Source organism: Oncorhynchus clarkii, chromosome 2, assembly GCF_045791955.1.
Source record: "Oncorhynchus clarkii lewisi isolate Uvic-CL-2024 chromosome 2, UVic_Ocla_1.0, whole genome shotgun sequence".
NCBI classification, from domain to species: Eukaryota; Metazoa; Chordata; class Actinopteri; order Salmoniformes; family Salmonidae; genus Oncorhynchus; species Oncorhynchus clarkii.
Window position 1 is genome coordinate 35,749,515 of NC_092148.1, and position 14,549 is coordinate 35,764,063.

The 14,549-nt window shown below is 45.9% G+C and overlaps 1 pseudogene; it reads right to left on the bottom strand.

The window, feature by feature from the left end:
• LOC139377300 (PC3-like endoprotease variant B) overlaps nucleotides 1-14,549 on the bottom strand; it is a 139,241-nt pseudogene that overhangs the window by 42,145 nt on the left and 82,547 nt on the right.

Genomic DNA, 14,549 nt, shown 5'->3' on the forward strand with positions numbered 1-14,549 from the left:
GTGCTGAAGCACCTAGCATGCACAAATCGTCTGTCTGCTGTTGCAACACTCAATACCGAGTTCAAACTGCCTCTGAAAACAACGTCAGCACAATGGGTTTCCATGGCCGATCATCTGCACACAAGCCTAAGATCACCATGCGCAATGACAAGATTCGGCTGGAGTGGTGTAAAGCTTGCCGCCATTGGATTCTGTGGAAGCAGTGGAAAAGCACAGAATGATGAATCAAGCTTTACCACCAGGCACTCCGACGGACAAATCTGGGTTTGGCGGATGCCAGGAGAACGCTACCTGCCCGAATGCATAGTGCTAACTATACAGTTTGGTGGAGGAGGAATAATGGTCTGGGGCTGTTTTTCATGGTCGGGCTAGCCCCCTTAGTGTCAGTGAAGGAAAATCTTAAAGCTACAGCATACAATGACATTCTAGACGATCCTGTGCTTCCAACTTTGTGGCAATAGTTGGGGAAGGCCCTTTCCTGTTACAGCATGACAATGCCCCAGTGCACAAAGTGAGGTCCATACAGAAATGGTGTGGAAGAATTTGACTGGCCTGCACAGATCCCTGACTCAACCCCACCAAACACTTTTGGGATGAACTGTGAGCCAGGCTTAACCCTCCAGAGTACAGGCCTCGGTGTAACGTTCATTCCTTTGACGATAAACGCAAATCCGACCATCACCCCAGGTGAGTCAAAACCGCGACTCGTCAGTAAAGAGCACTTTTCGCCAGTCCTGTTTCGTCCAGCAACTGTGGGTTTGTGCCCATAGGCGACGTTGTTGCCGGTGATGTCTGGTGAGGACCTGCCTTACAACAGGTCAACAAGCCCTCAGTCCAGCCTCTCTTAACCTATTGCGGACAGTCTGAGCACTGATGGAGGGATTGTGCATTCCTGGTGTAACTCGGGCAGTTGTTGTTACCATCCTGTACCTGTCCGGCGGGTGTGATGTTTGGGTGTACCGATCATGTGCAGGTGTTGTTACACGTGGTCTGCCACTGCGAGGACTATTAACTGTCCGTCCTGTCTCCCTGTAGTGCTGTCTAAGGCATCTCACAGTACAGACATTGCAATTTATTGCCCTGGCCACATCTGCAGTCCTCATGCCTCCTTGCAGCATGCCTAAGGCACGTTCACGCCGATGAGCAGGGACCCTGGGCATCTTTCTTTTGGTGTTTTTCAGAGTCAGTAGAACGGCCTCTATAGTGTCCTACGTTTTCATAACTGTGTCTGTAAGCTGGAACATGCACCGTTCCGCAGGTGCATGTTCATGGATTGTTTTGAACAAGCACGGGAAACAGAGTTTTTAAACCCTTTACAATGAAGATCTGTTAAGTTATTTGGATTTTTACAAATGATCTTTGAAAGACAGGGTCCTGATAAAGGGAGGTTTCTTTTTTTTCCGACTTTATTACTGCCAGGTATGTATATGATTGCCATAGCCTGAGGGACACCCCACGAACATGAATTCCCTGAAGTTTTTACATTGTAGATAATGTACAAGCAATACATAGTGTAACCATGCACATTTTGTTATTCATTTATTAGCCATTGTTAATCTTATTAAATGAAATGTATCAACCAAAAACGACAACAGTAGTGATTATACAGTATGTAGTATTATTATTACTACTACTACAATGAACTATAATTATTACATTTTAGTAAACACTCTTACCCAGAGCGACTTACTGGAGCAATTAGGGTTAAGTGCCTTGCTGAAGGGCACATGGACAGACTTTTCACCTAGTCATCTCGAGGATTCGAACCAACGATCTTTGGGTTTACTGGTCCAGCGCTCTTAACTGCTAGGCTACCTGCCGCCCCACTACTGAAATAAACTGTATTTCATTATCCTTTATTCATTATTTACTGAAACACTGTACTACAATGTTGCTTTGGCAATATCTCCAAATTGTACTTGGTGCCAATAAAGCCATCTATATTTGAGAGAGAGAGAGAGAGAGAGAGAGAGAGAGAGAGAGAAAAAACACTTGCACAAATAGACACAGAGAGAAAGGGAGCTACTTGAACTTAGACATAAAGATGGGAAACTAAGACCGCTAATAAATACAAAGTGAACTACCTAAACCGCATGGAATGCAGATTAAAAACCGATAGTGGAGAAAATGACGCAACAGTTGAGTAAGGTTCAGGAGGGGAGAGGAGGACCAAGGCTTACTTGTTCTCCAAGACAAGGGTCAGAATCTCAGCCGCGATGGGTGCAGCACTGGATGTCCCCGCAAAGTCGGTGACACAACCGTCCCCTAGATTGGACACTGTCACCTGCAGAGCACACAGCAGAATACTGTACATTTCAGTTGCAACTTAACAAATATAGTGGTGTACACACACAACAACAATAATGTTCCATGTGCAGGGTATACTCTTAGAAAAAAAAAGGTGCTATCAAAAACCTAAAAGGGTTAGGAGAACCATTTGGAGAACCCTTTCGGTTCCAGGTAGAACCCCTTTTGGTTTCCATGTAAAAACCCCACAAATGTGTGTACATCCCTGTTAGTGAGCATTTCTCCTTTGCCAAGATAATCCATCCACCTGACAGTTGTGTCATATCGGGAAGCTGATTAAACAGCATGATCATTACGCAGGTGCCCCTTGTGCTGGGGCCTATAAAAGACCATTCTAAAATATGCCGTCTCAAGTTTTGACGGAGCCTGCAATTGGCATGCTGACTGCAGGAATGTCTACCAGAGCTGGTGCCAGAGAATGTAATGTTAATTTCTCTACCTTAAGTCACCTCCAACATAGTTTTAGAGAATGTCTGTACGTCCAACTGGCCTCACCGTAGAACTCGTGTGGGCGAGCGGTTTGCTGATTTCAATGTTGTGAACAGAGTACCCCATGGTGGTGGTGGGGTTATGATATGGGCAGGCATAAGGTACGGACAACGAACACAATAGCATTTTATCGATGGCAATTTGAATGCACAGAAATACCGTGAAGAGACCGTGAGGCCCATTTCTTTGAAGGTATCTGTGACTAACAGATCTAATACAGATCCATATCTGTATTCCCACACGTGAAATCCATAGATTAGGGCTTAATGACTTTATTTCAAATGACTGATTTCCTCACACAAACTGTAACTCAGTAAAATCTTAGAAATTGTTGCATGTAGCGTTTATATTTTTGTTCAGTATATTTCTTTTAGACCATGCACCTGGGACAATTGTTGAATGTGTGTACACTCTTTTTTTTAACCAAACAAACAAATTCACACAAACACTCTGTAGTTAGCTATTTTGCTCTCGGGTGAAGAATTCAGTGAAGTCACACGTGAGGGTTACTAATCTTGTAACGGCGACCAGGGACTATTTCTCTCTCATTCACTCACTCTCACATACAGTGCCTTGCGAAAGTATTCGGCCCCCTTGAACTTTGCGACCTTTTGCCGCATTTCAGGCTTCAAACATAAAGATATAAAACTGTATTTTTTTGTGAAGAATCAACAACAAGTGGGACACAATCATGAAGTGGAACGACATTTATTGGATATTTCAAACTTTTTTAACAAATTAAAAACTGAAAAATTGGGCGTGCAAAATTATTCAGCCCCCTTAAGTTAATACTTTGTAGCGCCACCTTTTGCTGTGATTACAGCTGTAAGTCGCTTGGGGTATGTCTCTATGAGTTTTGCACATCGAGAGACTGAAATTTTTTCCCATTCATCCCTGCAAAACAGCTCGAGCTCAGTGAGGTTGGATGGAGAGCATTTGTGAACAGCAGTTTTCAGTTCTTTCCACAGATTCTCAATTGGATTCAGGTCTGGACTTTGACTTGGCCATTCTAACACCTGGATATGTTAATTTTTGAACCATTCCATTGTAGATTTTGCTTTATGTTTTGGATCATTGTCTTGTTGGAAGACAAATCTCCGTCCCAGTCTCAGGTCTTTTGCAGACTCCATCAGGTTTTCTTCCAGAATGGTCCTGTATTTGGCTCCATCCATCTTCCCATCAATTTTAACCATCTTCCCTGTCCCTGCTGAAGAAAAGCAGGCCCAAACCATGATGCTGCCACCACCATGTTTGACAGTGGGGATGGTGTGTTCAGCTGTGTTGCTTTTACACCAAACATAACGTTTTGCATTGTTGCCAAAAAGTTCAATTTTGGTTTCATCTGACCAGAGCACCTTCTTCCACATGTTTGGTGTGTCTCCCAAGTGGCTTGTGGCAAACTTTAACAACACTTTTTATGGATATCTTTAAGAAATGGCTTTCTTCTTGCCACTCTTCCATAAAGGCCAGATTTGTGCAATATACGACTGATTGTTGTCCTATGGACAGAGTCTCCCACCTCAGCTGTAGATCTCTGCAGTTCATCCAGAGTGATCATGGGCCTCTTGGCTGCATCTTTGATCAGTCTTCTCCTTGTATGAGCTGAACGTTTAGAGGGACGGCCAGGTCTTGGTAGATTTGCAGTGGTCTGATACTCCTTCCATTTCAATATTATCGCTTGCACAGTGCTCCTTGGGATATTTAAAGCTTGGGAAATCTTTTTGTATCCAAATCCGGCTTTAAACTTCTTCACAACAGTATCTCGGACCTGCCTGGTGTGTTCCTTGTTCTTCATGATGCTCTCTGCGCTTTTAACGGACCTCTGAGACTATCACAGTGCAGGTGCATTTATACGGAGACTTGATTACACACAGGTGGATTGTATTTATCATCATTAGTCATTTAGGTCAACATTGGATCATTCAGAGATCCTCACTGAACTTCTGGAGAGAGTTTGCTGCACTGAAAGTAAAGGGGCTGAACAATTTTGCACGCCCAATTTTTCAGTTTTTGATATGTTAAAAAAGTTTGAAATATCCAATAAATGTCGTTCCATTTCATGATTGTGTCCCACTTGTTGTTGATTCTTCACAAAAAAATACAGTTTTATATCTTTATGTTTGAAGCCTGAAATGTGGCAAAAGGTCGCAAAGTTCAAGGGGGCCGAATACTTTCGCAAGGCACTGTATATACACACCCAATGCTCCTCCAAACCTGAGGGGTATCCTACGAAAGCAGCTTTGAGGAGTTAGCGAGGTAACTCGGAGTTCAACTCGGGAGTCATACGAAAGTGGCTCACCTTTGAGCTAGGTACATTTTTATGGCGACGAAGCCTTCAGAACTAACCTGCTCCGGGGCAGGCTAACACACGGCTACTCCACTTACCCTGAATTGAATGGCTGAGCCACAAGTTGAGGACCAATGAAACCATAGTCCCTCCCTCTTGCAAAGACTATGTCATCATCCCATTCACTTGAGGAAGACGACTGAATAAATATTTTATTATTTCAACTTTTTTTTTTTGTGTCTGTTAAAATATATCGCCTTACACATTTAGCAATGACAGAATGCATTTTAAACTTCACACACAGTAAAACTTTTGTATGGCTTAATAAAATGATGCTATCGACATCAGTGGGAAAAACGGTGCTTGTGGTTGTGCATTGATAAGCACACCAAAATAGGCATTAACGATAAATAATCAAATAAAGACTGCACTTTTAAAAGCCTATTTCACAACATAGCCTGCTGAATTTGCACGATAACTTTCCTTTCATTTAGATTTTGGCACAAAGATAAGTGTGGCACTGACTCACACATGGACTGATGTTTCAGCATTGTCTCAATGAAGAGTTGAGCATTCCACTAGCCATGTGCAACATGCACACGCAGTTACAAGCCTGCTACAGTTAGTGGCATGCGGACAAGCAATATCCACCGTCGTTGTACAGGATGAAGCCTGAGCTGAAATGTGACGCTAATTGAAGCCGGTTAGCTTTAGAAAACCCTGAGTAAATCTAGCTTGCTTCGCCGGAAACACCTCTGACCATCAATGTGGTGACTGACTGAATGCCTCAGGGGAGTAGACTGGAAGTAGCAATAGTCACAGTCACAGCCAGTGGTAGGCGTTACTGGGTAATATTCGACTGTTAGTCTATATCCATGGAGCTGAGCAGGGCATACAGACATGTTTCTTTCCTGGCCTTCGACTTTGTCACACTCCTGAACTGAGTGCGCATCAACACCTCTCTTCCTTCTCTCATTCACTCTTTTTCTCTGCCGCTTCAGCCGCGGTGCTACGCCTCACCTCCAATTAACACTTGCGATTGTGTGTGTGTGTGTGTGTGTGTGTGTGTGTGTGTGTGTGTGTGTGTGTGTGTGTGCATCCACACATATCTGCCAGCCCAGGTCAACTGTGAGGCCGCTATAAATATAACACCAGTTAACAGGCTGCTAACAGGAGCTAAAGAGCAGGGCTGCACTCACTCTCACACAGTGTCGAATAGATACACACGCACACGCACGCACGCATGCACGCACACACACACACACACACACACACACACACACACACACACACACACACACACACAGACACAGACACACACACACATATACACACAGCATCAAATAGATATACACGCATGCAAGCATGCGCACACACACCCACACACAGAGAGACTTACTAGGGGAAGTGTGTTTCCCAAACTGGCTCCAGTTAGAGTGACAGCCATAACGGCAGGGCAGGGCTCACCTAAAAAGGCGGGCTTGCCCGTGTGAGTGACAGCCCCAACGGCAATGCTGTAGACTCTGTTGATATAGCCGTCTGCTCCACAGTGATCGTTCACCAACCCACCATTACCAGACGCCCACACAAAGATGCTGCCTACCTCGCCCCTGTATTAAGGTGAAAGAGAGAGGAGAGGGGAGTTGGTGGAAGGATCAAATATAATAGAATGGAATAGAATAGAATTACATTGAATAGAGAAAAGCGAGTATGCATGTGTGCATGAGTTTGTGTGTGTGGACGTGCATGTGCATGTACAGAATGGGTGTGTGTATACTTGCGTGCCTGCATGTACTTTGCCTGTGTGTGTGTGTGTGTGTTAACCTTACCTTGCCCAGCCTCAGTGCTTTCTGTGTGAGAGTCCCCGGCCATTTCCTGTCCGTCGTCCCGCGGGCCTCAGCAGCACACGTACACATCAATGAAGTCGTTGTTGAAGATCAGAGATGTGGCCACTGAGTCCGTCACCGTGCTGTCCAGAAGATCGATACCTGGCCGGGTCAAAGGTCAGAGGTCATTTTGCAGAGGGAAGAGGTCAGGGGTAACAGTTCATTCCAAGGATTATTTATTACTGCTCATTAATTATGATGCCGATCCAGCTCTGTGAGTTGGTTTGAACAGCTGTTGGCTTTTAGCGTTATAGAGTGACACTAGAATCAAAACAATGATTTTCAGAGGATATTCTTATTCAAATATCCCAATACATTTTCTTGTTGACGCATACTTACTCTCTGGACTGTACGGCTGTATTATATTAGTCATCCTCACTAAAAAACGTATTACAGCACATCAAACCGAAAATGAGATGTTAAATTAGGTCTGTATGGCTCAATAACACACACACTAATTAGATTGATTTCTCTCATCACCACTTGTGTAAACTCTAATTCACAAATACAGCTGAACATCAACACCTAAACTGGCTGCAATAGACGTATTGATTACTGGGCTTTATGGAAGAAATGCACTGCAAATTCATTGTTCTGTTGTGGATACGCCCGTGGTCCCTTTGTCATCATTATCAAGCCTCAGCACTGTGATTCACTTTAACTAGGTCTGCCTCCCAAAAACCACCCTATTCCCTATTTTTTTTTTGGTGCACTGCTTTTGACCACGGCCCATCAAAAGTCGTACGCTATATAGGAAATGGGGAGCAATTTGGGACTCATACATTATCTCTCCAGCTGATGTCACAACCAATCACTGGCATTGCATTACCCTGTTGTCATTGCCTTTTATTGAGCCATTTCCATTACATTTGATGTGTGATTGTCCTCATAGTATGTTATCACTGCCGTGCTACATATCATATAATTTGTCTGGCAATATAAACGCGTCTCTTCTCTTCTTCACGAACACACGGTTACTGTGTTGTTCATTGTCACCTCGCCTAGCGTCTCCTATACAGTCTGATTGAACCCTATTCTTTATGTTGTCATTAAGGCACGGCTTAAATGATATATTTCATTTGCTGTAATATTATTTTCGATTTCCGAATGGCATACTGTAAGGCGACGATATCGCGTCTCACAGACAATGGACATTTGTCACAGTACCGCGCAATCATATTACACGTACATATTATAATAGACGCATATTTGAATCTTCGCATACAATCACTTCTGCCGGTATTTTATTTTGATAGATCACATTGGCATTGGACATGGGCTGTGTTGTACTCCCCACCGATCCTGGCGTTGAAAGCCATGCCCACGCCACAGTAAGAGCTGTTGGCCTCCATGGCCACTTCCCCTCCACACCTGGTGCCATGACTGGTGACAGATGAGAGCATTATGTCATGCACATACACACACACACACGTACACACAGAAACGCGCACACGCTCTCTCGCGCACAACATAAACGACTGCATCTCTACACAAATGTAGACAAATAACCCATTCCAAAAATGAGGAAAACAAAACTAAAAAGGAAAGACGACTGCAAATAGTGAGAGATGACAGAGGTACAGGTAGAACGAGAGAGGGGGGTGAAAAGAGTGAGACGAATGTAGAGATTAAGAAGTGTGTTACCCGTTCTCCTCGTCTCTGAGTGGCATGGGGTCACGGGAAAGGCCGTGTGAGCCACGCAGGTCAAAACTGGCCAAGGCCTCCTGAGAGAGAGACACACCATAGTGTAATGTCAGGGAACAACATGGAGAGCATGTAGCCTGATCCCAGATCTGTTTTTGCTGTATAGCCAACTCTTATGGTTGTTAGGATCTGGCATCAGAATAGGGAGGACGTGGAAATGACATGACACAGGAAATAATAAAATGGCATTTCTGGAAGCATATTGATGTGTCATGATAATCCTCTATGTATTGTCCTGCTCTCTCCTTCTGTACGAGGACAAGCTGTTCACTGTGAGGGGAGGAGATGACAGGCTACACCGCAGAAGAGTGATGTGTGTCTATCGAGTCAAATATGATCAAGGGGGTGCACTCGAGGAGACAGGAGTCAGAGTACAATCCCATGTAGCCCTGCTTCAATCTCTCTCTCAGGCTGTATATGAGTACCAAACTACATGCTGGCCTGTTGGCTTTGATCTGAACTGTGGCTCTTGGATTCTAAATGATAGAAAGCAGTAGTAGCCAGTCAATTGTCTGGCACTCAGTCCACCACAGTGGCTCTACTCTTGGTGAGTTGGTTTAGGGTGAAGTTGCCATTTCCCCCACCATTGGTTAAGGTTGGGATTCGAGGAGGGGAAGCTGATCCTAGATCTGTGTCTAGGTTGAATCTTCACCTGAAGCAGTTAGCATTCGCTTCACTATAGCTTCATCGATTTGACATGGGTGTTTATCTACTGTACAGCATTATCTACTGTGTATACAGTACATGTTGAACTCATTAATGGTGTAATGGCCCATTAGGACAGATGACATAGATGGTCACTTCAAAAATAAATCGATCAAGTTTACTCACAAAGTTTCGATTCAGATCCAGGTTTGTATGATCCACACCTAAAGGGGAGGCAGGAAATGAAATATCAGTGTTTGTACATAAAAGTTACAAATGAGGGATACAGGAACTAAAAGGAAGCATGATTTAACACGTGATGAGTCTGGATGTTCCTCTATTCTCCCTTCTTCGAACCTGTAGGGATTTTAAAAAAAATGTAAGCGGTTGGGCTGGGAGAGAGAAGAAAAGACAAGGAGAGGACAGAGAAGATGGATAACACCTTGCCCTCTGTATCTCATTCTCATTTTATCCCTTCTACCTTCATCCCTCCTTCCACCCTATTCTCCCTTTCAACTTTAGCTCTGATCTAGCTCCTATGGAAATACAAATGTGGGTTCTCTCCCTAGCCCCCCTCTCTCTCTCTCTCTCTCTCTCTCTCTCTCTCTCCCTAGCCTCTCTCTCTCTCCCTCTCTCTCCATAGCCTCTCTCTCTCTCTCTCCCTCTCTCTCCCTAGCCTCTCTCTCTCTCTCTTTCTCTCGATCTCTACTTCGATCTCTCCCTAGCCCCTCTCTCTCTCTCTCTCTCTCTCTCTTCTTTTCTTTCTCATGTGGAACAGGCTCTCAACTTGGTCCTTTTTCTGCTCTCTCACCCCATTTCTCCCTCTTTTCCTCTTCCCTCCATCTCCCCTCCCTCTCTCCTCCTGTGGCTGAGCCCCTGAGGACTCTAGCTACACTTTCTCTCCATCTGTCTCTCTAGCTCTCCCTCCCTCCTCCCTCTCATCCCCATCTCTCCATCTCTCTTCCCCTCTTTCTCTTCTCTCCTCCTGTTGCAGGGCCCCTGTGGACTCTCTCACAGACAGGCGAATGGAGGCCCCAGGAGGGCTCAGCCCGCTCTGCCACACACACACACGCACAAACACGCTCACACACACAGGACCCGCCAGCCCTTTGTCCCACGCAGGCTGTGCCGCCAGGTTGCCATGACTACCCGCCGTTGGACGAGGCGGCCTGATTGTGTTCATCTGTGGCGGGTTAGAGCCCGGGTGAGTGCAAGCACGCCACGCCTGGCCCGCTCTGCACAACCTCCATCTCACTACTCTCTCTCTCTCTCTGTCTCTCTGTCTCTGTGTGTGTGTGTGTGTGTATAAATCTTAGCCTCCCACTAAATATCTATATTTTCTCTCTGTCCTCCTGCTGCATCCTCCTTTCCTTTCTCCTCTCCCCCTGGTCTTTTCTTCCATTCTCCATTCTTGTCCTTCTTTTATTTCCTCTCCTAGCCCAAACAACCAGCTTAATAGATCATGGAGCCCAAAAAAAAATCGACCCATTGTCATTTACATATATTAACGGTGAACTCCAAAACCCTACAGCACATCTACCTGTAGCAGAGGGAATGCATTCCTGTGAGCGTCACCCGTATAAAGTCTGGGCCCGTCTGGGCCCGTTCTCTGCGGTGTAGTGAATTACCACCAGGCTGCAGGTGGTAAAGGAGCTCGCCTTATTGACAAAGTTCAGCGAGCAGCGTTTCTGTTCATGCGTCCAAGTGTGTGTGTGTGTGTGTGTGTGCCCACGCGTGTGTCTGAGCCATCTTCACACTACTCACGTCACCGCTAAAAAGGTGACACACACCGCTCACTGCTTCGGGGATGTCATCAGGCATTAGCGTCAAGCCACCAAGGGAGGGGACACGGAAGGGCACAGAGGACAAAACCCACAGCCTCGTCCCGACTGAGGAGGCCCCCGTGGGCGGCCGGTGACAACAGTAACGATGATGGGATGTGGTGTGGTGGTAATCATCCTGATAATAGCCATGTCTAACAGGGCAGCCCTCTGCCAGCCTAATGAAGATCTCAGCAGCCACAGTGGAAATTAGCCGTCCAACACTGGCTGTAACAGGAGTGATGTGTGGATTGTGTGTGTCTGTGTGTTTTAGGATGGGGGGGGACTATGGGGAGGGGCGGCTGTGTGTGTGTGTTTGTGTGCGTGCGTGTTTCAGTGTGTGTGCAGTATCTAACGCTGCCTGTCACGAAGAGCTATTGTAACATCCTAAAATGGAGTTCGAGAAAAGGTGGGTCAAAGTACAAACGCACCACACACACATACACCCACATATCTCGCGTGCATATTCAAGTGCATCCAGGTATACAGAGTCAGAGAGCAGACAGTCATGTCTCAGCTAGACGGAACACTGTAGGTGGTAAAGCAAATGTAAAAACATACGGTGAATACAAATGCCTTGAACCTGAGTGACCCAGTCTGAAGCTTGCGTGCCTGTGTGTGTGTGTGTGTGTGTGTGTGTGTGTGTGTGTGTGTGTGTGTGTGTGTGTGTGTGTGTGTGTGTGTGTGTGTGTGTGTGTGTGTGCGTGTGTGTGTGTGCGTGCAGCGGTAATACTCTGTCTCTTTGTGCCCTGTGTTCATTGTGGACCTCGGGGTCGGACACACACAAATCACACATATAGATGCGGCAGAGGCCATTTTGCAGCAACAGTGAGCCGCGAGCAGCAGTGGCAATGAATACACATCACTTCAGAGGAGACCAAACACACCTGGGTCTCACTTCCTGCTCTCAAATTTGCCTGATTTTCTAAAGGATTCAGGGTAAATAGGGCTAGCTAACCTCTTCCTTTCTTACAAACTTAACGTAACTTAACATATTGCATTGGCGGATTGTGGCGTTTGTTGTATGTGTATGAGGTGGAGGATGTAGACATCTGTAAACCGACGACTATGGCACTGAGGAGATATGGAAATGAAATTGTATTGATTTGAATAATGATCCGTGTCCAACACCCCGAGCTATTTCTGTCTGTGAGTCTATCTATCTACCCACTCACCTGTATTTAACCCGGTAGGTTACTATGTATATTTTACAACACAGACCTGGCCACGGAAGAGTGTCAACTTCGTCTGTGTCTAGTTCACGCAGTTTATCATTCTCAGTGTCTAAAGCTGGCTGTGTCTCACGTTGTCATATAATCCCACACTAATCCTGCTCTCGCCACACGCCTCTGAGAGAGTGTGTGTGTTAAAACGCAAGTGCATGTGTGTGCGGGCGAGGTGTGACGCTGTGGCGCTGGGTGAAGCTGGTGTTATCGTGGTGGCAGCGGTGGCGAGGGTGAGACTTCCTGCCCCCACACCTCCCTCTAATTAATCAGCGACGTCGTTAAGAGCGCCCGGGTGGACATGGAGACCTGCCCATAATTAGGGAGCTTTGTTCAGCGCTGGCTGTGAGGGGCTGTGGAGGGGCTGCAAAGGGGCGGGAGAGCAGAGCATGGCACTGTGTGTGTGTGTGTGTGTGTGTGTGTGTGTGTGTGTGTGTGTGTGTGTGTGTGTGTGTGTGTGTGTGTGTGTGTGTGTGTGTGTGTGTGTGTGTATGTGGAGGGAGGGAGGGAGGGAGAGCGAGAGAGAGAGAGAGAGAGAGGAAGAGCGTGGTGTGTGTGTGTGTGTGTGTGTGTGTGTGTGTGTGTGTGTGTGTGTGTGTGTGTGTGTGTGTGTGTGTGTGTGTGTGTGTGTGTGTGTATGAGTGAGGGTGAGTTGTAAAGTGGGACATTAGTATTCAGGCGGCTCAGAGCGCCCCTACCGTTTCCCTGCCTGCCTTCCCACAGACCCTCTCTCTCCCTGGACGCAGGAGGAGGCTGAGTGGGGTGGGCTAATGTGGCGGTGGGGAGGGATCGGCAGTAGCTGATATCAACCATCCACAGCTTTATGTTTTCAACTAAGTGTCTGTCTTGGCAGCATCATTTGTCCTTCAAAAGTCCATATTTCAATGGCTTATAGTCATATAATGACATACATAACTGCATAACTGACCCGTTTTATCTATGGCCAACAGTGACAGAGTGTTACAGGTCTGTATTGCACACCAATCTCAGCAAATTCAGCACACTGACATCATGTTCATATGTGGATGGATATAGGTGGATCACGTGCAGAAGATTTGCTAATGAACTCCCACTCTGTCTCTCCTCCATGACTGTATTTCTCTCTGTTTCTCTCCCTACCTATCTCTTTCTATCCCGTCCTCCCTTTTTCTCCCCCCACTCCCTCTCACCCCTGGTTCTGCGTCTCTCCCCCCTGTATCTTTCCCTTTCTCTCCTCCTCTCCCTGTATTTCTGCTCTGCTCTCTTGGTGTCTGATCACAGTGGATGAGTGATTATGTTATTAAGGCTAATGTCATGTTCTGGGACATTACAGTAATAACAACAACAGTGGTGAGACGCAACATAGCACACACTGCATCACACACATCACACCACCTCCCATCTTGGCTGGGTGTCTCTTACAAAACAAGCCCTTACTAAAGCAGCACTGTGATATCCTCTCCCAAACCACTGACCCCCAGAGCAATTAAGGAACACCCCACTGGGCACAGACATCAGTTCAAATTCGACTATTGATTGACATTTGATTAAGTTGTCTAATGTGGATTCAAGGTGAAATCAAACCAACTTGGAGCCATGTCACTGGACTTTGGTTAAAAGTTGTCTGGAAAATAAGACTTGACTCACAAAATGGGAGTCAATAATTTCCCCAATTGAATACAACATTGTCACATGGAAATCTTTTGATAGCTTGTGCTGGAATGACACGAACACAATGACGTGAAAACAATAATGGATTGACTCAGACAGTTTATACCCAAGAAGGATACCACTTCAAAACTCAGCACCTCTACAATCAACTGATCCACTCACAATTTCATTACTCTCCCATCAACACAACCAAGCATTTCCACCCAGCAGCAATATGGACAGCTGTCTACAGTACATGCATATCTCCCCCACTGTACAGTATAGCCTAGAGATCATCCCTGACTTCCATACTGAACACTGCAGCTCCCCGCTACTCGGGTCGCCGCTGCCTCGACCGCCGCAGCTCCGCTCTCATTCGGCTAATTGTATTCATGGCGAACCGTGTTGACAAATTCATTTTGAAATCCATTAGTCTCGTGACGTTGTTTAAACGATGCGCCCATTACTGTCCATTGCTGTAACACCCCTGATTCACATTCTAATACCCTTCTGATAAATCCGTTTATCTGCGACACATTCCACTTGCCGTTAAGAGAGG